Source organism: Dendrobates tinctorius, unplaced genomic scaffold, assembly GCF_039654945.1.
Source record: "Dendrobates tinctorius isolate UK_male_01 unplaced genomic scaffold, ASM3965494v1 ptg000161l, whole genome shotgun sequence".
Taxonomy (NCBI): Eukaryota; Metazoa; Chordata; class Amphibia; order Anura; family Dendrobatidae; genus Dendrobates; species Dendrobates tinctorius.
In genome coordinates, this window is record NW_027361828.1 from 9,342,081 (window position 1) to 9,367,520 (window position 25,440).

At 45.6% G+C, this 25,440-nt stretch overlaps 1 protein-coding gene across 4 annotated transcripts in view; it reads left to right on the forward strand.

Moving 5' to 3' along the window:
* SMAD1 (SMAD family member 1) overlaps positions 1-25,440 on the forward strand; it is a 100,351-nt gene that overhangs the window by 31,997 nt on the left and 42,914 nt on the right. The window contains exon 1 of one of the 4 annotated variants that reach the window (XM_073549803.1): positions 3,730-4,021. The exons of 1 other annotated variant lie outside the window; for it this stretch is intronic. The gene's annotated coding sequence lies outside the window, so the exon portion shown is untranslated. Of the gene's footprint in view, positions 1-3,729; positions 4,022-4,121; positions 4,264-25,440 lie in introns of those variants that run through there. 2 more of the 4 variants (XM_073549800.1, XM_073549801.1) reach the window with 2 other exon arrangements.

The window sequence follows — 25,440 nt, forward strand, 5'->3', positions numbered from 1 at the left end:
AAAATACACCGTATTCCTCACCTGTCCGATGAGATAATCCATATATGTCCCACAAAGTCCAGCTCTGCTACATCTGGGTGGTTGGTTGATCGCTGGCATAATGCGACCGCTCAGCAAGCCAGCCAGAACACACCGAGACAGGAGTCATGAGAGCGCTCCTGCAGTGTGTAGCGCTGACATGAGAGGTCAGCGGAGTTCACTGCTGAAGAACTCCGGTCACTTCACTAAAGTCACCTCTCGCTTTGTGAGAACTTTCTCACATCATACAGATGACAGCATGGTAACCATTGCGCTCTGACCAGCAGTTAAAAAACTTTACTGCTGATCAGTGCCGGTGCTTCTCACCTTGTCACTCAGATCACAGCGTGGGAAACACAAGATGTTCAGGGCCCCCAATTCATTTGAATGGGGTCTGACTTTGAGGTTGGGTACCATTCTAGTACCCGAAATTAACTTTTACAGTATTCGTCTGAACCCGAAACATCCACGGGTTTGCCCATCTCTAGTTGTGAAGAAATTGCACTTTGCAGAACTTCCATATATTCAATGGGGGAAGTGAAAATCTGTAATAAAGTCAACATGGCTTGAAAATTTCACTACGCATTAGTCCTAAAATAAAAGAAAAATCCTACAAAGTTGCAATGAATAAAAGCCATGATGCTCTCATCTTGGACTGTTTTAATACTGGTTTTGCTGCCTTCCGGCATCCTCTGCTGTTTCGTGTCTCTTGTCCTCTTCTTGCCCAGTCTACCACTGTGGGCACTGTTTGAGCTACATGAGATTCTCACAGATTTATAATTTTACTTTTTTAAATCTGTCAAATATCAACGACAAGTGATGAAACGTCACTACAGGAGGCCGGGATGTGTCCGTTCTTCATACACACAGCACATGGATATAAGATACATTCATCTGAATAAGCCCTTAGGCCACATATCTGTATTTCAAGGTCCGTCCTTGGACTGAAGGGCACAGATCGGCAGCAGGACCCGAGCACACAATATGTGGCTGCGGAGTTTGCGTCAGTTCAGGCATCGCTGTCCTAATAAGGACCACAAAACGAGGATTTGTGAATACGGCCTGAGGCTATATTCCTATGGTCACCTTAATTAATCAGACCATTTTGGCTCTGTGTGCTCGTCTATGTAGTGGATGGGTGGAGGAGCTGCACCCTATATATGCTCGATTGTGGTCTGCAAATGTGACAAAACTAGCAGACGCTGAGGTTTTTTCCCATGAATAAGCCAATGGGAAGTAGCGCACAGGCGAATATTGTGTGGACAGTTTTCCACAAAGACAAACATATTTTTGTTAACGTTCTATTTCAACATCACCGAAATTGGGAAATCCCAGTGTCTTGATTTTTTGGCTTTCTACCTGACTGATCTTTTATGCCCCTAAGTGACTAGCAGCGTCCGGTCATGCTTATTCTTCATACAAATAGAGACAAATTTTGCACTTTAGTTTTTTTGGCTATTTTCTTATCCCAAATACAAACTGAACCAAATTGAAGAATAAAGGGAATCTGTCTCCACATCTGACCAATCTGAGCTATTACTATGGGCATACAGGTGCTGAGGAGAGTGATACGTGTGTCTCTCATATCAGATGCCTTTTTAAGTCCTCTTTTATCACTTTATATAAAATGATCTCTTCCAGGCTCTGGGGAAGATGCTGCCTGGAAGACAACTCTGCCTCCAGAGCTTATTTTACATGAAGGGGAGTTACCAGTGTGATGTGCAATGGCCGCTCTCTGCTCTCACTGCAGAGCGCTGTGATTATGTAAAGGGGACGATGAGACTGCGGGTACCTGTGTGCCGGGTTCAGAACTAGAAAGGCTACATCCTGTGTTCTGGGGGGGAGGCTTTAGTGAGGCAGACCTTCGCCTTCTGCCTGGGGGAAGCTTGAGTGAGGCAGACCTTCCTCCAACATTAACAGAAATAAACACTTGAAATAGATCACTGTCTGTAATACTGGAGTTTCACTTTTTGTATTGAAGAACTGTAATTAACTTTTTGATGTTCTAATTTTGTGAGAAGCACCTGTATAAGAAAATCATGGATTTCTCTGGAATAAAATATCATTTTATTCAGCTTCCTATAACCTGCGTGTCCATATAGACTGCTTAGGAGAGATGATCCTCCTGACCGATTCTGTTTAGCCTAAAGTTGCTACAATGGTGGTAAGATTTGGGCTTCTAATTATTACTAGGAAAAAGTTATCCTACATTTCCCATAGGCCTGTTTCACACATCTGTTTGTGTCCATCAGTCAAAATCCGCTGTTTTGCAAAAAAAAACGGATCCGCCAATTTTCTTGGTGGATCTGTTTTTTTTTTTTTTTTTTTTTCCCCCCCCATTGAGTTGCATTACCGGCCCATCTTGACGGATGGCCATCCGTTGGATCCGTTTTTTTGCGGATCCGTCAAAATTTAGACGTCCGCCGGCCGGATCCACATTTGTCACTGCACATGCCCGAAAGACTTCACTCAGCCGCAAATCTCTCTGGCAGCGGTTCCTTTAAAATTCCTCATTTGACGAATCCGTTAAAATAACGGTCCGGTGCCAAACGTTGTGGTCAGTACAGGAACGGATCCGTTATCCGCCATTTTAGCGGATTTTGACTGACCAAAAAAACTGATGTGTGAAACAGGCCTTACCTGGAGGAAAATGGCACCAAGTTTGCAAAAATATAAATAGTTCACAAAATCTCCCCTCACTAGAACGACGATCACAGTAGGCATAGTTTTCCAGAACCACCATGGGCATACAGGAAAGGGAGCATTAGTTTACAGGCCCACCATGGGCATACAGGGGCATCATTTGAGTACATGACCAAAATGGACTTACAGGAGCAACTTGAGCTTACAGAATGAACATGCGCAAACCATGAGTTTACAGGCCCACCATGGGCATGAGATTTCTAGAGATCTGGATCTGTAAGATGCTGTGGTGTTTGTTCAGCAGAAATTCTTCAGCATCAAACACTCAGCAAAAGGTAATCGTGGGAACTAAACCTAAACGGGGCTCGTCTCCCTCACTTTATGGAGTTTGCAGCATTTTGAGCCCTTTGTCTCGCTTGTTTCTTGCCTTGAACACTGTTCTGGGGGCACCTGACATTTTCACAGATTCTTTTAATTACAACTTGCTTTGAAGTGGAAACGGGCGTGCATACTTACCACGGGGATGGGGGTTACTGCTCCCAAATAAGAGCGATGGGTTAGGTGACTTTGGGGAAGTTCACACTAGGTGGTTTTTCTGCAGCAAAACCTGATCTCTTGGCAGGAAAGAAGCCGCAAAAAAAGCATGTTTTAGTTATTTTCTTTCCTGTTTTTGCGGCATTTTTTGCTGCGGTTTTGCCAGGCTAGATTTGTCTCTTGTGCATGCTGATAAAGCTTAGTGTTGAGGAAAAAGTCCTGCTCTATACAATCAGGTTTTGGTACAAAAAAACACAGCAAAACCTGATCCCTACGTTTTTTCAGCACCCAATCCTTAGAATGGGCGAAATATGCTGTAAAAATGCTGAAAAGTGACAGGCTTCATTGTGCAAAAAAACAAGCAAAATCCTGAAGACAAAAAAAAGTGCATGAGATTTCTGAAATCTCACAGACTTGGTTGGTTCTGTGAAACGCAGATGAAAAGTTGCACAAAAACATGAATAACGCCCAGTGTGAACTTATGTGGCCCAAACGACACCAGAAAGGGCCGGAGTGTGAGAGCCTGGCGGGGCCTGTGGCGTTACTGGCAGCGTCTCTCCCCTCCCCCTCTCCTCAGGACTGGCCCCTGGGCGGCTGAGCGGGCAGCTGCGCGCCGTGTGCTGGGGTTGTGCTTTGCAGACGCTCCCTGGCCGGGGTGTGTTGTGTATTGGCAGTGGGGCGGCTCCGACTCCCTGACGCCAGTGAGACCAGATCAATCCAGGCAGCCGGGGAGAGAGGAGGAGGGAGCCGCACATCCCGGGCTGCTGGAGGCGTGCGAGCCGCCCCGCGTCCTTCCTCGCCGATCCCCGTGTAGGACTCGCTGCAGGTAGGTGCGGGCGCCGCCGGACGCCACTTTATAAGTAGTTTCTTGTGCGCCGGGCAGGACGCCGCTCCGACACTCGGCGGGCGGGGCCGTAAAAGTTACTTGGCGGTGTCCCGGTCTTCTCGGCCTTGTGCACCGGGCGGACGTGCCGGCAGTTGTGGAGCAGCAGAGCGGCCCCGGGATAGTGCAACTTGTGCTCGGGATCCTGGAGGCATGATGGCGCCGCCGCCGCACAGAAGCCTTGTGTGAGCGGCCCCTGCACTCCGCGTCCTGCCGCCTCACGCTGGGAGAAGTTACCACAAGTAGCGGGACAATGGCGGCCGCTACTGCTGCTGTTCCCGCGGCGCTGTGGAACCAGGAGGGGGCGCCGGGTGGGCACGGGTCCTGTGTATCGGCGGGGGACGTGGGAGGAGGGGGCGCCGGGTGGGCACGGGTCCTGTGTATCGGCGGGGGACGTGGGAGGAGGGGGCGCCGGGTGGGCACGGGTCCTGTGTATCGGCGGGGGACGTGGGAGGAGGGGGCGCCGGGTGGGCACGGGTCCTGTGTATCGGCGGGGGACGTGGGAGGAGGGGGCGCCGGGTGGGCACGGGTCCTGTGTATCGGCGGGGGACGTGGGAGGAGGGGGCGCCGGGTGGGCACGGGTCCTGTGTATCGGCGGGGGACGTGGGAGGAGGGGGCGCCGGGTGGGCACGGGTCCTGTGTATCGGCGGGGGACGTGGGAGGAGGGGGCGCCGGGTGGGCACGGGTCCTGTGTATCGGCGGGGGACGTGGGAGGAGGGGGCGCCGGGTGGGCACGGGTCCTGTGTATCGGCGGGGGACGTGGGAGGAGGGGGCGCCGGGTGGGCACGGGTCCTGTGTATCGGCGGGGGACGTGGGAGACCCCCTCTAACTTCTGGCGGACTACTCAGGAGACCCCCTCCCCCCCATTACTGGAGATGGTGGTGGGCTACATGGAGACCCTCCCTCCTGTGCAGTGGCCGGGTACATGAGACCCCACCTCCCCTAACTGATGGGGGTGGTGGATTACATTGGAGACCCCCTTAACCTACACTTATTGGTGGTGGGCTACATGGGAGAAGCCCCCTCGTTATAACTGTTGGCCATTATTGTTACTGGTGTTGTACCACAAAGGTGAGACCCCTGTATATTGCTTCTGGTTGTGCTCTACAAGGGATACACTCTCACTTCTTGGTGGTGGGCTACCGCATGGGATCCCCCCACCCCCCCCGTTTATTGGCGATGGGCTACCACGTGGGAGCCCCCCAGTTTATTGGTGGTGGGCAATCACATGGGATCCCCCCACCTCCCAGGTTATTGGTGGTGGGCAATCACATGGGATCCCCCACTCCCCAGTTTATTGGTGGGGTACCACATGGGATCCCCCACCCCCAGTTTATTGGTGGGGTACTACCCAGGACCCCCCCTTTGTTGGTAATGGGGCTGTACACAGGAGACCCCCCTCCTGTCTGGTGTCAGAGGGGCATAAGAGACGTGTGACAAATGACGCTCCCCTCAGGAGCCTGAGTATTGGGGATTGTTGACTGGTGCCTCCGTGATACATCATGTGCCCAGTGCTGAGACAGGCCGTGGACCATACCTAGACGGACCCCCCCCTATTACTTGGCCAAGGATGTGCTTATATGGCCTCTAGCTTATTTTCAGCCCCGGCTGTGGACAGATACAAGGACCCGGCTGATGAATGTTAATTTTTAGGATATACTTCTGGTATTCGTCCCCCAGGGTTCTTGGGTTACTACTGCGGTTATAGGAAATCTTTCAGGTCACTTTTAGGCAATTGTTATACATGCTGGTGAGGATGCCAGGGTGTGTGGGCACTTCTGGGGCAGCTGTCCTAGCACCGACGTGTGACTCCATATTTCTGTGTTGTCTCCCTGTCTGGTCACCACTGGCTAAATAACACTGTGTGGAGTCAGATGGCTGGCATGGCAGAGCCTTGTGCCCTTAGGCTGAGTTACTCACTGGTGACTGTTAGTGGTGAGATGGGACCCCTCTTGGGGCAGGATGACCACATGAACGAATGTCGTCTCCTCACCAGACAGATGTGTATTGTTGCATCAGGCAGGAAACTGCTTCATATTCTCCCTGGAGTAATGTTGGTGAGCGTCTCGGCTGCTGGGGCTCCTGTTACTGGAGACTCATCTCAGGTCTTTCCCTGTGTTTGTGAGCGGCTCGTCTGGTAAGCGCAAAGCATTTCTTCTCATGAGCATCTCTAGGACAGGATAGGGTTACTGCTGGGGCGCAGGTTGTCCTTGTCCCCCTGTCTGACCTCTGAGCTCTAGACATGTGTCTCACATTAGGTGCTGGTACCTTGGCGACAGTACGGTTTTCCTATTGTTGGGTCTGTCTTCATTTGCCAGGGTTTGATCCACCCACAATGACGGAACTTTTATTTGGTAAAATAAAACCAGATTCTAACTGAGCTGTCGTTGGATCCTGATCACATCACCACTTGCTTTGTACATACTGCCTGGGAGCCACATGCCTCCGTAGCAGGCTGCCATGTCTATGGTGCGGGATGCTTTCCAATACGCTATGAGCTCTTCCTGGGGTGCATATCAGACGTCGGTTCAATTCGTATTAGACTGGGGCTTCACGGCGATTTTCTGATGTGACACAAGTCGTGATCAAAAATCACTAATTCAGTTGAATGAGGTTTGCATTGCAACGCCCCCCTACAGTACTGCGTCTAAATCAGCCAAGTCACAAAAACACTAGAACTGGTTGTATTTTTATTTTTTGAGACGTTTCTGATTGCACTACCCTAGAGTTTGCTATATGACTTGAATTTTTAGCAACTGCCAAATCAATATTTAAGCACATGACCTCGCTGCCCAAGTCATTATGTAGCTCCAGTTTTATCATATTATGGGAATATTGGGACCTCACTCCAAACATTGCAATACCACTGTGTAGGCCTGACCATGTATGGCTTTAGGTGAGATCAAATGTACACTTAACCCCAACAATCTAATTGCCCTCCCAGGTGAGTCCGTCTGTATGAGCCCAGGACATAGGATACAAGTGTCGCATTCCTTGTGTCAAGCCCCTCATGACCAATAGACAATGCTAGAAGTGTCTTACCTGGCCCAAGGAAAAAAAGAACTGGACTGTTGCTCAGTGGTCCAAGGTGTTGTGTTCAGATGAAAGTAAATGTTGCATTTCATTTGTAAATCAAGGTCCCAGAGTCTGGAGGAAATTTCATATTTTAAAATCATTTTTTCAAACGTGTTATAAACAGGGCTGTGGAGTCGGAGTCGGTGCTCATTTTGGTGGAGTCGGAGTTGGTATAAAATGGACCGACTCCGACTCCTAAAATATATAATAAATTGGGTACAGTAGTTCAATGCAGGATGTGCTGAATATTTTTTCATAGGAGTTTGGGAAAGTTATGAAATGTCCTATAAATGGCTGTTATATTCCTGATCTAAGGCTACAGTCACACACAGTGTTTTTCCTGTGTTTTTTGAGGATACGTTTTGCAGCTGCAAAAGCTGATCATCTTTTTAAAAAAACTGCATCACCTGAAAGGTTTTTGAGCTCATAGATAATGTTTTCAATAGCAAAAGCAGATTAGAAATCTGCTCTATCTATCCATTTATCCATATCTGTCTATCCATATCGTATCCGTACCAAAAAGAATGAAAACCGGGTAGTACACCAATATATATTCTGTTCTATCTAAATATCTTGATTATTGGATCATAAAAATGATTAAATGTCTGAGGTTCACATTGTACTACAATAAATTTTTCACTTAAATATAAGCAATATGTGTCGGAGTTGGAGTCGGAGTCGGTGTAAGGGAAATTGAGGAGTCGGAGTCGGAAGTTTGGCTTACCGACTCCACAGCCCTGGTTATAAAGTATTCTAATTTTCTGAGATAATGACTTTTGGGTTTTCATTGGCTGTAAGCCATAATCATCAACATTAACAGAAATGAACATTTGAAATCGATCACTCTGTAATGACCCTATATAATGAGTTTTGCTTTTTGTATTAAAGAACTGAAAAAAATTAACTTTTTGATATTCTAATGTAGTGAGAAGCACCTGTACATTCCACCATTGGGGCTGGAAAATTCTACCTGGGTTCACCCTTTCATTGATCATTCACCCCTTCCCATACCCTTCGACCATCAAATCAGATGTAAAATTGCCACACTTTTGTATCCCTGACAATCTAACCTCTCCGATCACATTGTAATCACAACATATGAAATCCTTACTTTTGCACTAATGTTAAGAGTTTGTCACAGAAGTCTGCAGTAGCTGCGTGACTGCAGGTTTGACCATCCTCACAGCAAATGCTGTGCCAGCGGCTCGACCACACAGTCATGTGACTGCAATTTATAATGAGCGCGCACATCTGATCACAATGTATGTTGCATACTTAGGCTAAGTGCACACGCTGCGGATTGGTCTGCAGATTTTTTTATCTGCGGAACCGCAGGTAAAACTGCAGATAAAATGACCTGCGGTTTATCATCTCTACAATGGAGGAGATGGTAAACCGCCGCAGAAAAGAATTGACATGTCAATTCTTTCTGCAGATTCAAAACTGCAGCTTTTCCGCAGTTAAAAATACGCAGAATGTAAATCCCATAGGATAACATTCTACTGTACACTGTCTGCAGAACTGCTGCGGCCGGAACCGCAGCAAAAACTGCAGCGTGTGCACATAGCCTTAGGGTTACATGGCCCCTGGCTCCAAAGAATCTGGACAACGCACTGTGAGGAGTCCAAGTGCGTGTTGTCAAATATGGATCAACCTGTTAGGATATGTGCAAACTATAAATATTTGCCGCGGACACTTCTGCAAGAAAAATGCTCATTTTTTTATGCTGTGGGCGTTTCCCCCATTCATTACAGTGGGTGAAAAACACAAAGAATTGACATGCTTTGGATAGAAAACTACTTCAAATCTGTACGGAAGAAATGAGCAACATGTGCGTGATATTTCAGACATTTCATGTACTTTGCTGGGACAGTAAAATGCTGCATTTTTTTGCACAAGTGTTTGCACTTGAATTAAAGCTTGTGTTGTATCCATTTAGATTCTGGTAGTTGGGTTTTAAAGTCTCTTAATGTGAGGGATCTTTCCATATTTCCTGATACACCACACTAAAGGCCCCGTCTCACTAAGCGATCTCGTTAGCGAGATCGCTGCTGATTCACAACTTTTGTGACGTAACAGCGATCTCACCAGCGAGATCGCTGTGTGTGACAGCGATCAGCGAGCGGCCCCCCTGCCGGTATCGCTGATCGCTGCAAGAAACCTCTGGACATTTCTTTGGTCGCTGGTCTCCCGCTGGCCAGCACGCATCGCTGCGTGTGACAGGCGGGAGACCAGCGATCAGGTGTAAAAAAATAATAAAAGATAGTTATTCTCACCTTCCGACGTCCTGTTCAGCCATCCCGCCTCTCTCCACGCTCCGGTCCCAGTGATCCTTTGCACGAATGACCGCGAGACATTGTTATCCCTCGAGACCGTGACATCTCGCGGTCATTTCCTGCAAAGGATCACTGGGACCGGAGCGTGGAGAGCGGCAGGATGGCTGAACGCGACGTCGGAAGGTGAGAATAACTATATTTTTTATTTTGATTCTATTTTTTACAGCGATGGCCAGCGATGCTGGGCGCTCGGCATCGCTGTGCTGATCGCTGGTGAAGCTGTCTGTGTGACAGCTCACCAGCGATCACATAGCGACTTACTAGCGATCCTGACACCTTGATATCGCTGTCGGGATCGCTGGTAAGTCGCTTTAAGGGCATGTCACACTAAGAGATATCGCTAGCAATATCGCTATAACTTGTGACGTTATAGCGATATTGCTAGCAATATCGCTGTGTCTGATACTTACCAGCGACCCGCTCCCCCCGCTGGTTATCGCTGATCGCGCAAGAACGTTCAGGACTGTTTCTCGTCAGCTTCCTGTGGCGCTTCCTGCTGTGAGGACGAGCGACGCGTGGAGCCGGGCGGGAGGACGCAGGATCGCCTGGTGTGACAGGTAAGTAGCGATCCCCGTCCCCAGCGATGTCGCTAGTGAGATCTGCCTGTGTGGCAGCTCACTAGCGACCACTTAGCGATGTACCAGCGATCCTGACCTCGTCATATCGCTGGTCGGGATCGCTGGTACATCGCTAAGTGTGACAGTACCTTTAGTGTGACAGGCCTTTAGTTGGAGGACATGGCTCATGTGGAGTAGATTCTAGTGATTTGCTTAGATTTGATTCCTGCATTATCATAGTAAAAGGTGATGTGGGAGGTGGCAGTCATGTGCTAATTGTGTTATCACAAAGCAGGACAAGGGAGACATTTACACATCACACAGTTCCTCAGACATTCAGGAGTCAGTGGAAGATATGGGTGCTCTTTGTTTTTAGCTGAAAAACTAAATGAATTACCATACATTTAAGACATTTTAGGACTTTCTGCCCCCATTCAAATGAATGGAGGCTGTACTGGATCACCTTAATGCTAATCTAAGGCATAGGTGTATTGTGGCCCTTGGGCAGCGTTTTCATATCTTAGACAATCCCATCAAGTGGTCTGGTGGAGTCCATTCCTAAACTGTTGTATGGAAATGAGAGAGTGCCAAAACTCCTGGTGTCTACAGTATGGATATTTGTGGGTTTGGGAGGGAGGGTTACTAATCTGAAAAGCTTAGTGTGCACTTCATGTGAGCTTGTTGTTCCCAGTGCTTGCCACACGTCAATCATCATGGGCTTAGGATGCTTATTAATCGTAGCGGGTCAGAGTATCTATCGCTGGGCTAGGATTGTTCTCATGACGCTGCTTCCAATCACTGTGCTGTATTGAAGTAGTGACACGAGTATGGTGCTGCTGAGCCTGTGTTGTGTGCTTATCTGGTGCATGCCTTTATTTAGGTTTGTAAAGATACATTGTAACAAAGCACATGGCCTTCAGCATCCATCACTTGCACTGCTATAGCCCATAGTGTTTTTTCTCCGGGAAAAAAAAAATGCTTGCTATTGTTTCCATGCGTCACTAGTATTTCTGCCTGAAGTCCAAGTGGTGCATGGAGCAGTCTCCATCTGTAGCTTTCTCCAGCTAATGGAGGTCTCAGCTCACCCTTATAAATAATGTAAGCTATGTCTAATGGAGGGACTCTGGGGACTGAGGAAAAAGCATCATTACCAGACTTTTCTAGATGCCACAGATTTCAGATTGATTTACAGCCCTGATCTGGTGCAATATGGTCTATCAGGGCGAACAGGGTCATTGTGCAAAAAGTGTATGAGATCACTCATTCCAAGGAAGTGAAGAAGCGATGAATGTAAGAGGTGGGTTATGGGTACATATGTCTAGGGTCCTAAACTTATCACCGTCTATAAGGCGGGAGCGGGTGAGCTTGTAAAGGTTGTTTTTCTTTTCATACTGTCAGGAAACGTGTTTCCTCAAACATTCCTTTATGTCCATATTGGCAGCATGCATGCCAGCAACGTCCGTTTCCTTACCACGGAGGGTCCCACTTGCTCCTGCCTTTTTATCACTAGTGTTTTTAATAGGTCGATTTTATGAACTTCCCAAGGTAATATCTCATCAGGAAATGGCCTGAGCTGTAGGTATTGATCTCCCCCACCCCCTCAAAAAAAAATCCTAAAAGTAATGATATGCTCTCTTGGCTATGTAATTTATTTATTTATTTTTTTACAATAGGTGACTTGGTCCTGAAATGCTGAGAAGCACAATGTATATGAAGTCCACCACACTGTGGCTCAAGAGCTGCATTATCAACTGTGTGAGGGTCTTGTTCTCCCATCCATATTGTACCCCCTGATGTATGCATTTTAGTTGTGAGGCCCAAAGAATGTCCAAATGATGAACTTTTGGACTCCATTTCACCTTCCCAAATGTTCATCCTTTTGGATTTATTTATTTTTTTTGATAATTAAATGGATCGTCAGGGGAAACATCTCAATCAGATTTTCAGGGGCCGATCAAGGCTGGTGTTGACGACTAGTGTCTTGTACACCAGCCTTGATGAAGAGTAGACTGGAGTAAGATATGCCTTTTAATGAATTTGGCGCGTTTTCCAGCTGCTGGTTGCCAGCATTGCACTCCACTTGATTGCGAATATACTTTGTACTAATATGCCATGTTTGGTGTGAATTATGATGAATTTTCCAGGCTGTTCTTGACTATGCCCCTCCTGCTAAGTCTTGACCCACTTCTCAAAAAGTTGTCAGAGCTGGCATAAGAAAAATGCAACACTTCCCTCCAACCCTTATCCCCTTCCTGACATGAGACGTACTATCCCGTCCATCGGACCCGGGCCCCTATGCCCATGGACGGGACAGTACGTCTACCGCGATCAGCGGCGCCCACGTGGTGAGCGCCGCTGATCGCGGCCGGGTGTCAGCTGATTATCACGGCTGACACCCGGCACAATGTGTCAGGGGCGGTCACGGACCGCCCCCGACACGTTAACCCCTTGTACACCGCGATCAAACACGATCGCGGTGTACCGGGAGTTAAAGGGAAGCTTCGGCTCGGAGGGGGCTCCCTCCGTGCTTCCCTGAGCCCCCCACGGCAGCGTAATGTGCAGCGCTGCTGCCGGGGGCTCCTTTCCTGCAGGCCCCCGAATCCAAGATGGCGACGGGGGCCTGCAGGAAGCTGGCTTCCTCAGTGCCTGCAAAGCGCAGGCATGAGGAAGCCTTCTGCAGTGCCTGTGACAGATTGCTGATCTGTCACAGTGATCTGTGATGTGACAGATCAGCGATCTGTCACAGGACAGTGATGTCCCACCTGGGACTATTTAATAAAGTTAAAAAAAAAAATAAAAAAAAAGTGTTAAAATAAATTAAAAAAATCGCCAAATAAATTAGAAAAAAAAATATTCCCCCAAATAAATCCATTTTTTAGAAATAAAAAAAACAAACAAAAGTACACATTAGGTATCGCCGCGTCCGTAACGACCCGCCCTATAAAACTGTCCCATTAGTTAACCCCTTTAGCGAACCCCGCAAAAAATGATTTATTATCATACCGCCAAACAAAAAGTGTAATAACGCGCAACCAAAAAGACGCACATAAATATCCATGGTACCGCTGAAAACGTCATCTTGTCCCGCAAAAAACGAGCCGCCACACAGCATCATCCGCAAAAAAAAATAAAAAAGTTATAGCTCGCAGAATAAATCAATGCAAAAATAATTATTTTTTTATATAAAATAGTTTTCATTGCATAAAACCGACAAAACCTAAAAAAACGACCTAAATAAGGTATCTCTGTAAGCGTACTGACCCGAAGGATAAAACCGCTTTATCAATTTTATCGCGCGCGGAACGGTGTAAACGCACCCCCCCCCCAAAAGAAATTCATGAAACACTGGTTTTTGTTCATTCTGCGTCCCAAAAATCGGAATAAAAAGCGATCAAAAAATGTCACGTGCCCGAAAATGGTACCAATAAAAACGTCAACTCGTCCCGCAAAAAATAAGACCTCACATGACTCGGTCGGTCAAAATACGGAAAAATTAGAGCTCTTAATATGTGGTGATGCAAAAACTATTTTTACAATAAAAAGCGTCTTTTAGCGTGTGACAGCCGCCAAACATAAAAACCGCCATAAATAGTAAATCAAACCCCCCGTTATCACCCCCTTAGTTAGGGAAAAATAATAAAATTAAAAAAAAATGTATTTATTTCCATTTTTCCGTTAGGGTTAGGGTAGGGTTAGGGGTGTGTTGGGGTTCGGGTTGGAGTTAGAATTGGGGGTTTCCACTGTTTGGGCACATCAGGGGCTCTCCAAATGCAACATGGCGTCTGATCTCAATTCCAGCCAATTCTGAGTTGAAAAAGTCAAATGGTGCTCCTTCCCTTCCAAGCTCTGCCATGCGCCCAAACAGTGTTTTACCCCCACATGTAGGGTATCGGCCTACTCGGGTCAAATTGAAAAACAATTTTTGGGGTCCAATTTCTCCTGTTACCCTTAGGAAAATAAAAAATTGGGGGCAAAAATATTTTTGTGGAAAAAAAATGATTTTTTTTATTTTCACGCCCGGGCGTTATAAACTTCTGTGAAGCACTTGGGGGTTCAAAGTGCTCACCACACATCTAGATAAGTTCCGTGGGGGGCCTAGTGTCGAAAATGGGGTCACTTGTGGGGAGTTTCAATAGTTTAGGTACATTAGGGGCTCTCCAAAGGCAACATGACACCCGCACACCATTCCATCAAAATCTGCATTCCAAAACGTCACCACTACCCTTCTGAGCCCCGACGTGTGCCCATACAGTAGTTTTCTCCCACATATGGGGTATCAGCATACTCAGGACAAATTGGAGAACAACTTTTGGGGTCCAATTTCTCCTGGTACCCTTGGGAAAATAAAAAAATGGTGACTAAAAGATCATGTTTGTGGAAAAAATACGAATTTTTTATTTTCACGCCCGGGCGTTATAAACTTCTGTGAAGCACTGGGGGGTTCAAAGTGCTCACCACACGTCTAGATAAGTTCCTTGGGGGGGGTCTAGTTTACAAAATGGTGTCATTTGTGGGGGGTTTCCACTGTTTAGGTACATCAGGGGTTTTCCAATCGCGACATGGTGTCCGATCTCAATTCCAGCCAAAAATGTCAAATGGCGCTGCTTCCCTTCCGAGCTCTGCCATGCGCCCAAATAGTGGTTTACCCCCACATGTGGGGTATCAGCGTACTCAGGACAAATTGCACAATAACTTTTAGGGTCCTGTTACCTTTGGAAAAATAAGAATTGAGGGTGAAAAGATCATTTTTGTGGAAAAAATATGATTTTTTAATTGTACCGCTGTACGTTATAAACTTCTGTAAAGCCCTTGTGGGTTCAAAGTTCTCACCACATATCTAGATAAGTTCCTTGGGGGGGTCTAGTTTCCAAAATGGGGTCACTTGTAGGGGGTTTCCACTGTTTAAGGCCCCGTCTCACTAAGCGACTTACCAGCGATCCCGACACCGATATCAAGGTGTCAGGATCGCTAGTAAGTCGCTATGTGATCGCTGGTGAGCTGTCACACAGACGGCTTCACCAGCGATCAGCACAGCGATGCCGAGCGCCCGGCATCGCTGGCCATCCTGTAAAAAATAGAATCAAAATAAAAAATATAGTTATTCTCACCATCCGATGTCCCGCGCAGTCTTCCGGCCTCTCTCCACGCTCCGGTCCCAGTGATCCTTTGCATGAATGACCGCGAGATGTCACGGTCTCGTGGGATAACAAAGTCTCGCGGTCATTCGTGCAAAGGATCACTGGGACCGGAGCGTGGAGAGAGGCGGGATGGCTGAACGGGACATCGGAAGGTGAGAATAACTATATTTTTTATTTTTTTTATTATTTTTTTTACACCTGATCGCTGGTCTCCCGCTGTCACACTCAGCGATGCGTGCTGGCCAGCGGGAGACCAGCGACCAAAGAAATGTCCAGAGATTTCTTGCAGCGATCAGCGATACCGGCAGGGGGGCCGCTCGCTGATCGCTGTCACACACAGCAATCTTGCTGGTGAGATCGCTGTTACGTCACAAAAGTTGTGACTCAGCAGCGATCTCGCTACCGCGATTGCTTAGTGAGACGGGGCCTTTAGGTACATCAGGGACTCTCCAAACGTGACATGGCGTCCGATCTGATTTCCAGCCAATTTTGCATTGAAAAAGTCAAACGGCGCTCCTTCCATTCTGAGCTCTGCCATGCGCAGAAACAGTCGTTCCCCCCACATATCGGGTATCAGCGTACTCAGGACAATTTGCACAATAACTTTTGCAGTCCAATTTCTCCTGTTACCCTTGGTAAAATAAAAAAAATTGAATCTGAAGTATTTTTTTGTGAAAAAAAAGTTAGATGTTCATTTTTTTTTAAATATTCAAAAAAATTCCTGTGACGCACCTAAAGGGTTAATAAACTTCTTGAAGGTGGTTTTGAGCACCTTAGGGGGTGCAGTTTTTAGAATGGTGTCACTTTTGGGTATTTTCTATCATATAGACCCCTCAAAGTGACCTCAAATGTGATGTGGTCCTAAAAATAAAATGGTGTTGTAAAAATGGGAAATCGCTGGTTAACTTTTAACCCTTATAACTTCCTAACAAAAAAAAATTTTGGTTCCAAAATTGTGCTGATGTAAAGTAAACATGTGGGAAATGTTAGTTATCAAGTTTTTTGTGTGCTGTATCTCTGTGATTTAAGGGCATAAAAATTCAAAGTTGGAAAATTGCGAAATTTTCGCCAAATTTCCGTTTTTCTCACAAACGCAAGTTATTTGAATGAAATTTTACCACTAAGATGAAGTACAATATGTCACGAGAAAACAATGTCAGAATCACCGGGATCCATGGAAGCGTTCCAGAGTTATGACCTCATAAAGGTACAGTGGTCAGAATTGTAAAAATTGGCCCGGTCATGAACGTGCAAACCACCCTTGGGGGTGAAGGGGTTAAAGACCAGGTCTTTTGTCAAACCGGTGAGTTCATCCCCATAATCCACCTGATGGCACTCCGCTTGGAGCACACCTGTAGTGTGAACGTGGTCTTACTCGGTTTACAGCAGAGCCTACCATTTCTGTTAACAGGTGGTGGTGCTTCATGTAAGTGCTGTACTTTTGTCAAGAGAAAAAAAAAAACTTGAGTCGATAACTTTTAACTTCATGTGCTTCCATTGAGCTGACTGAAATGGCCCAATTTTTACCTGAAAATTATACACAAACTATTCTGCTCATGATGGCGCTAAAAAACTGTAATCTGCGTGGAGGGATATATTGTCATATGGATTTGGATGTGTTTTCTAACACTTTACACCCCACTAGTTTAATGTGGGGTACGTTTGTGGGTTTTTTTTTTTTTGTTTTTTTAAATTTCGTGATGGCTCCTAATAAAGCCTCCAATAAACTTGTAAACCAAACCCAAGAAAGCTAGATATGATGGCTACACAAAGAAGTGTTCGTCTGCTGTATGTATGCATTGCGTTCGTGGCCATTGTAGGCGTTCACACTCGTAAAGATGCGCACCCAACAGTGGCCACAGTCCAGATGGATGCCAAAGCGTCAGTCAACCATTAGGACGAATTGTATTTGAAGAGAACTTCCTGGTATGTTTTTGTGCTGGCTCTCTGTCTAGGAACATGCTGTCGGTGGCGCTTTCCTGTACAAACTGTATGCAAGTATGTACCTGCCATACAGAGGCCTAAGGAACACACTTTGTGAATGAGGGGCTGCGGCGACGTTACAGGATACGTCAGGAAAAGCTCCAACTGTATACCGAGGGCTAAGTGCACAGACAAAGTTTGCACCTTGCTTAAGTTTCGATCATTTTGCTGGCACTGTAAAACACTGCAGGTTTTTCCCACAAGCAAAAAACGCAACATGTGAACAAGCCCTAACTACTGCTGGGTCCATGACATCCTGCAATAAATTGCCAACATTTTACGTTGTTTGTTGTTTTTTTATAAAGTTAGTCTGTCCGTTACAGCAGTGCTTCTGAAGGGTGCGGGGGACAAATGTCACTTTATTTAGTGGTGGGCTTCCCCTGGGCACACTCTGTAGCTTCACAGCTGGTATTGAGCAGTTGGCTGGATTTCACAGTGTGTGTGGCCTGGTAAAGACTGATATCTTAAAATAAATGCTGCACAACCGCAATCACTGTTGGTTGTGCAGCTCCTTGTGAGCTGCAAGCCTGCCCCCGTTATGGCAGCTATATTTAACTATAGAAGTGCTCCATACGGGAAGCGATGCCCTCCCCCAAGCGGACAGTAGTCACATTGTCTAATTTCTTTGGGAAACACTAACTTTAAAGTAGATATGTAGTACTCTCCAAAAGTTCTAGGTAGGTGTAGAAAAATGCTGCAAAGTTAGAATGCTATAAAAAATGACAATAGTTTTATTTTTATCTGTTAACAAAATGCAGTGAATAAAAGAGAAATCTAAATCAAATCAATATTTGGTGTGATCATCCTTTGTGAAAGTGCTCCTAATGTAATGCTGTTTTGATGGTAAAATTCAGGGATTTTATAGTAGTAAGCCACGTTCACACTGGTTCAGTATTTTACATCAGCGAAAAAGTATAATAGAAACATCTCACCACTTCTGCATTTTTTCACTCCTGATTTTTGGGTTACAAATAAATACTAATGTACAAATACTGAATACGTGAATGTGGCCTTATAGTGAGGTGTATGCGTAACTGATTACACAAAGGTGCCAATCATATTCGAATGTAGGTTGAAACATCTGTGTAGTAGGCCTAACACTGGGTGAGGATGTGGAAGACCGTTTAATGTTATAAGTCATGCACCGTGGCAAGAGTGAGGCACCTAGGCAAGACACAAGGTAGTAGTACTGCATCAGCAAGATCTCTCAGGTAAAAAAAAAAAAATCGAGGCAGACAAGAGTTTAAAAAAAGCACATAGAAAGGGACATCATTGAGGACCATAGATGCAGTGGTTGGCCAAGGAAACATTGTTCAGCAGATTATGGGCACATAATACTTCTCTTCAAAATCTGGAACTGTCCAGCAATGCAATTGACTGAGAATGGGAAGCAACTAATGACCAGAAGTGGTTTTCGTGGAAGAATTTCTGCTAAGAAGCCATAGTTTTGACAGGTAAACCAGGCCAAGCAACTCCCCTATGCATGAAAACAGGAATCTGGTGCTCTGCGCTGTAAAAAATGTAAAATATTTGGCTGTAACAGAAGGCAGTTTGTTCACCAAATGCCTGGAGAACAGTGTAATGTAAGTGCAAGCAACAGTGAAGCATGGTAGAAGTGCTTGGAAGTTTGGGGCTGCATTTCAACAAATTGAGTTGGAGATTTAGTCTGGACTAATGGTGTCCTCAATACTATGGAATAGTCCGATGCTTTTTACATCATGCAAAACCATTAAGGTGGCATGCAATGGTCTCCAAACCTATTCTGCTGCACAGGCTGACTCAGAACCTCGTCAATGTCCTCTAGAACTATCTTCAGCATATAGAAGAACGAGAAGTTCTTCCTTGGACAGTCTCTGTTGGATTATTTTGAGTCTGAAGACTTTTCTCAAGTCTCAATTGAAAGAAGATTCGTGTTTAGTTCTCAGATGTTTGGCACCTCCCCTCTGCTGAATTTTTTGTGAAATCTGCCAGTGTATCCAGAAGAACTGATGTGATCATGAAGCAAAGGATGGTCACATCAAATATTGATTTCGATTTTTCTCTTGTTCATTAACACTACTTGCCCACGATTTGGAATAGCAGCGTTTCGGATGCAGTGCATTTGTGCTGCATCCAAAACCTGTTCTACATTAGAAGCACAGTGGATAGGATTTGTGGAAATCCCATGCCCACTGTGCTGCTATTGACTGCTGCGTAAACTCCTGCGGTGTGGGTTTACAAGCTGCAGTATGTTAATTTCTTAAGATGAATGTCAAAATAAGCAGTGTCTTGTCAATTTCTGTAGAGCAGACGTTGGTCTCCGCTGCACATGTTGACCAATTGAATGTCATTAAATGCAGTGAATCCGCGTGTACTAACAAACAAGTGCTGCAACTAGAAAGCAGCGTACTGGACGCAGTGAAAATACGCTGCTTCCAAAATGCTAGGCCTGATCGTGGGGACGTAGCCTTAGTTTGCATGTTTCTTATTGTTAAAAATAAACCTTTCAATTTTTATAAAGTATTCTTGGTATGTAACATTGTTTTCACACCTGCTTAACACTTTTGAACAGTACTATACATTGGTTTGTACTTTTAGGCTATGTGCACACATTGTGGAATTCCCGCGATAACTTCCGCGGGAATTCCATTCTGCGGGAAAATCGCATTTTAAATTCACGTGATTTTCCCGCGGAAAAACTAGCGATTTGCAAGCGTAAATAGCTTGTAGAATGCTAGCGTTTTCCAAGCGATCTATAGCATCGCTTGGAGAACTGATTGACGGGTTGTACACACTCGTCAAACATAGTGTTTGACGAGTATGACCAACTTTTTACTATTGAGGCTGCCTATGCAGCATCAGTAGTAAAAAAGATCTAATGTTAAAAATAATAAAAAAATTAAAAATCGGGTTATATTCACCTTCCGGCGTCCCGCGCAGCCTTGCTGGGCCTCAGCGATGCTCCCGTTCCCAGTAATGCCTTGCGAGACCTTTGATGACGTGGCGGTCTTGCGATGCTGTAGTGATCTCGCGAGAAATAGGGACAGATACCGTATCGCGAGACAGCAACATCATCAAAGGTCTCGTAAGGCATAACTGGGAACGGGAGCATCGCTGAGACCCGGGAAGGCTGCGCAGGACGCCAAAAGGTGAATATAACCCTATTTTTTATAGCGATATGGTACCCACAGCCTCTCCTCCATCCCCTGGGTACCATCCGCAAATGTTCTGCTTACTTTCCGCATGTGGCTGTGCCCACCATGCGAAAAGTAAGCAGAACAATGCATTCCTATGTGGGCGGAATCCCCGCGATTCCGCAAAATTAATGAGCATGCTGCGGATTTTTCCGCGATGCGATTCCGCCGCGGGAAAATCTGCAGCATTAGCACAGCATTGCGGAATCCCATAGGAATGCATGGGATGCTGTTTTTTTGCGTTAAAAACCGCTGCGAAAAATGTGGAAAAAAAAACGCAACGTGCGAACGCAGCCTTAATGTACTGCTGCAACCCTAAGGTGAATATGTGTATTGGGGTACGTGACAGCGCCTTGCATCCAATACATTCTATTGTGGAAATTTCTGTTGCAGAGACTAGCATCTCTGCAAGAGAAATTGACATGCTACTCATAAACCTGCACTGCCGGTGAGTTTACAAATTACGTGCACTGTGCTTGTATCGTAGAACACAGCGTTTTGGATGCAGTGCAGGTGAGCTGCTATTCTGGATCATGAGCACGTACCCTTATATATTTATATAATTTTTTTTGAGTTGAGCAAAAAAATACATGGGACTTGTCGTTTAACTGCTACATCTGTAGTCCCGGCGACCGGTGGGAGAGGACCGTGGACGGCTGCGATAGATCTCATTTACCTTGTGCTGTTCTTGGTGGCGGACGCTGGTTACATCTGTAGTCTGTGGATTCTGCATCAGAGTTCTTCTAAATTCTTACCAATTACAGTAGCAAGTTTTCTTAGGCATGTCGTCATTGCAACGATTACATCAGGTCCAGTAAATCAGAAGAGGTATCGGAAGTTTGCATTGCGCTGGCTCATCGATGATGCTGCTCAACCAGGTTCCCGCAATTCGTTTTGCTTAGCTGTATTAAATATACTAGTTACGGTAAAAACCAACCTTGCCGTTCTGCTCCATTGCAGACATGACAGGGTACAGACTTGGTGCATCCAGTTACCTTAGTGCCACACATGAGGTAATGGTGAAGAAGGGGGGCTAGATTGATCTCTAGGACACAAAGAATTTTATAAAAAAAAATATAGATATTATATACGGTAATTATATATAATATAAAGTACAGCTCCACATAAAAAATAAGTAAAGTCACTGACCGAAGTTCATACTACCACATACTCCACAGTAATTATTGTGATTACCTATATTTATTTTCAAGCAGTTTTTTTTTTATTCACACTCCACAGTATGGGGCAGCAGTGGCCACATATACAGCATGAACTCCCGATCAGTAACTTCTTTGTGGAGCTATACTATATATTATATCTAATAACTTATTACCGTATTTTTCGGACTATAAGACACATCCCAAATTTTCAGAAGGAAATTAGGGAAAAATTGTGTCAAATGGTGGTCCGTCTTACAATCTAAATTCAGTTTCCCCGGGCGAGATCAGCAGCGCTGGTGGAGCGGGGTCACAGGAGATGTTCGGTGGTCCGATGATATGACTTCCATCCCAGGCAGGTGTGGTGACCTCCAGGAAATACCATCCCAGGCTGGTGCGGCAGGTTCGGCGGTGGTGCTCGGGGCTCCGCCGGCATCTTGTGAAAGCCCGGAGGCCCAGCATAGCCATTGCTGCGATGCGGTGGCCTCCGGGAAAATGGCAGCCGGGAGTGGCGCATTCTCAGATTAAGATCTCGGCAGTGAAATCTCGACCCGAGATCTCAGGTCAAGATATCGTTGCCGAGATCTCAATTTGAGCATGCGCCACCCCCGGCGGCCATTTTCTCGGAGGCCACCACATTGCAGCAATGGATGTGCGGGGCCTCCGGGCTTTCACAAAATGCTGGCGGAGCCCCGAGCACCACCGCTGAACCTGCTGCCCCAGCCTGGGAAGGGAGTGTGATCATCGCCTGGCAGCGTTGGACCGGGACTGCTGCAGAATCGCTCGACTCCTGCTGCCGCCACAGTATTTTTAAGCATATTCCGACTATAAGACGCACTCCTGTTTTTCCCCAAAATTTTGAGGGTAAAAAAAGTGTGTCTTATAGTCCGAAAAATATGGTATATGGATTGCCATGGCCTCTTATGGCAGACATGGATGATGATGATGATTATTATTCATTACGCTAGGTTTTTACTTGTATCCATTAGAATGATCTAAATGGTGATCACCGATAGCTGCTACTGTGCAGGAGCAGCCAGAGCCATTTTCACAGATTTTTTTATTTTTATTTTAGGAACTTCAGGATAAGATCATACAAATGTGTATTTAATTCATTACGTATGCGATCATGCCAGCGCCCGCCTGCACAAGGTCTTTTTTGCTTTCCTTCTTCAGTATGTACATACACTCACTGGCCACTTTATTAGGTACACCTGTCCAACTGTGTGTTAAGACTTAATTTCTAATCAGCCAATCACATGGCGGCAACTCAGTGCATTTAGGCATGTAGACATGGTCAAGACAATCTCCTGCAGTTCAAACCGAGCATCAGTATGGGGAAGAAAGGTGATTTGAGTGCCTTTGAACGTGGCAAGATTGTTGGTGCCAGAAGGGCTGGTCTGAGTATTTCAGAAACTGCTGATCTACTGGGATTTTCACGCACAACCATCTCTAGGGTTTACAGAGAATGGTCCGAAAAAGAAAAAAAATCCAGTGAGCGGCAGTTCTGTGGCCGGAAATGCCTTGTTGATGCCAGAGGTCAGAGGAGAATGGGCATACTGGTTCGAGCTGATAGAAAGGCAACAGTGACTCAAATTGCCACCCGTTACAACCAAGGTAGGCAGAAGAGCATCTCTGAACGCACAGTGCGTCGAACTTTGAGGCAGATGGGCTACAGCAGCAGAAGACCACACTGGGTACCACTCCTCTCAGCTAAGAACAGGCATCTGATGGCTACTTTCAGCAGGATAATGCGCCATGTCATAAAGCTCGAATCATCTCAGATTGGTTTCTTGAACATGACAATGAGTTCACTGTACTCAAATGGCCTCCTCAGTCACCAGATCTCAATCCAATAGAGCATCTTTGGGATGTGGTGGAACGGGAGATTCGCATCAGGGATGTGCAGGCGACAAATCTGCGCCAACTGTGTGATGCCATCATGTCAATATGGTCCAAAATCTCTGAGGAATGCTTCCAGCACCTTGTTGAATCTCTGCCACGAAGAATTGAGGCAGTTCTGAAGGCAAAAGGGGGTCCAACCCGTTACTAGCATGGTGTACCTAATAAAGTGGCCAGTGAGTGTATATTCATTATGTAAACTAGGGGGCAGGTCAGTGAGGGATCAGTGACCTGTCAGTTGGCTGCATTATCATTCAATACCTAATCAGAGCACCACATGAAGACCCCCGCAGCATGAGAATATCATTAACTCAAAACTGAAAATAAGGATAAAGCAACAACCACAAGGAAGATTTCATCACCAGGTATCATTTTAATCAGTATAACGGCGCCGACCTGACACTGTCCGTAGGTTACTGTGCCCAATCCTGCTGACAGGTTCCCTTTAAATGGCCCTTGCTTGCTGCACTCTGTATATCCCCCATATATAATTACTGTGAGGGGTGGTGAAATCTTTTTTGACTTCACTATATATAAACTATAACATCTATTGTTGCGGTATATGCTTCCCTACTTCCTTTTTTTAATTGTATTTCGCTCTATCATGTCTTGTAATTCCGTGCAAAAATATGTGCCGAAATGCCATGGCATTTCAGCAACAAAATCCACAGCATTTTGATTTTGGTAACTCTTATCTTCGGCTGCATGTGTGCTCCATGCATAAAGTTCTGGTGTTGTCATCTTGCAGTAATTTATTTGAAAATGCTTCACAGTTGAAGCACTTATTGTAGCTTGGAATGCGAGGATGACCATTGTGTACATACATCCAGCTTTGTGGTGACCATTTGGGGCCAGTCCTCTACAGTTTCCTCATGAAAGCGTTTCCTTTATAATCAACATTGGTGTTAAAAGAAAAAAATTGCAAGGACTAAGATTTATGCAGACTAGACACTAGCAGAATTGTTTTTCAAACTGCAATGAGTGAAAAGGGCCCCTTAGCGGCTGGCGTTTTAATGCGCATTGGCGGCCGTTAAGGAGTTAAAAGCATAAAGATTGCAAGTTTGTAATTTGCTAAATTTTCACCCAAATTCTGATATGGTTTTTGCTTTTATTTGTGAAAATATTGACCTAAATTTATCACCACCATAAAGTAAAATGTGTAACGAAAAACTCAAACACTAGGCTGCATTGAAGCGTTCCAGAGTTATCTCATAACGTGCCAGTGGTCTGAATTGTAAAATTTGGCTTTGTCAGGAAGGTGAAAACAGGCTCAGCGAAGGGGTTAAACTGCAGTATTCACAGAGCTCCCACCCTTATTTTCCTACTGCAGTGTACAGTTTTGCCTCCTCCCTGCCTGACTTCTTGAACTGTCTTTGGAAAACAGGTGTTGTGTAAGAAGAAATGCACATCTGTGTGGGTGTGTATGTGGAGAGCACAAAAGCAGGATGGCCACTATATATAGAACTGTCTACTCAGCTCTAATTGCATAATTTAATCAGGCCTTTCTGTAACGGAAAGGCATCCATACTGCTCTCGGGCATCAAAGGAAACATCTTTCCAAGCTGTATCCTTTTGCAGAGCAACACACAGTCCCACACCACACGCCTAATTGTTGAAGCCCTCCACTGGGAAGAATGAGGAATTTTGCTCTTTTGTCTCTTTTAAACAAGAACTTCCTCTGTTATTTAGACTGGGTGTCAGGGATGGACTTGAGTCGGACAGAGGCCAGTTGATTTTTACCCCTTCCCTCCTGCCTTACTTTCACATGTACACTATATGTAGTAAGTTCCTGTGTGTTTGAATCATTGTTGCTTATGTCTTGTTTCACCTCGGTGATAACATGGCCTATAAAGTCCAAAGAAAAATCCCAGTACACTGCAAGGGAAAGTGTTTTTTACAGCTTTATTCACACAGAGTGGAAGTCCCTGGTCACTGCCTTTCTAAAACTGTTCCATTATTTTAAAAAATATCTGATCTGTTAGGTAGGAATTTGTGTGCTGAGACTTACTGAAAATTATAGGGAGCTTGGAAATAATAATTA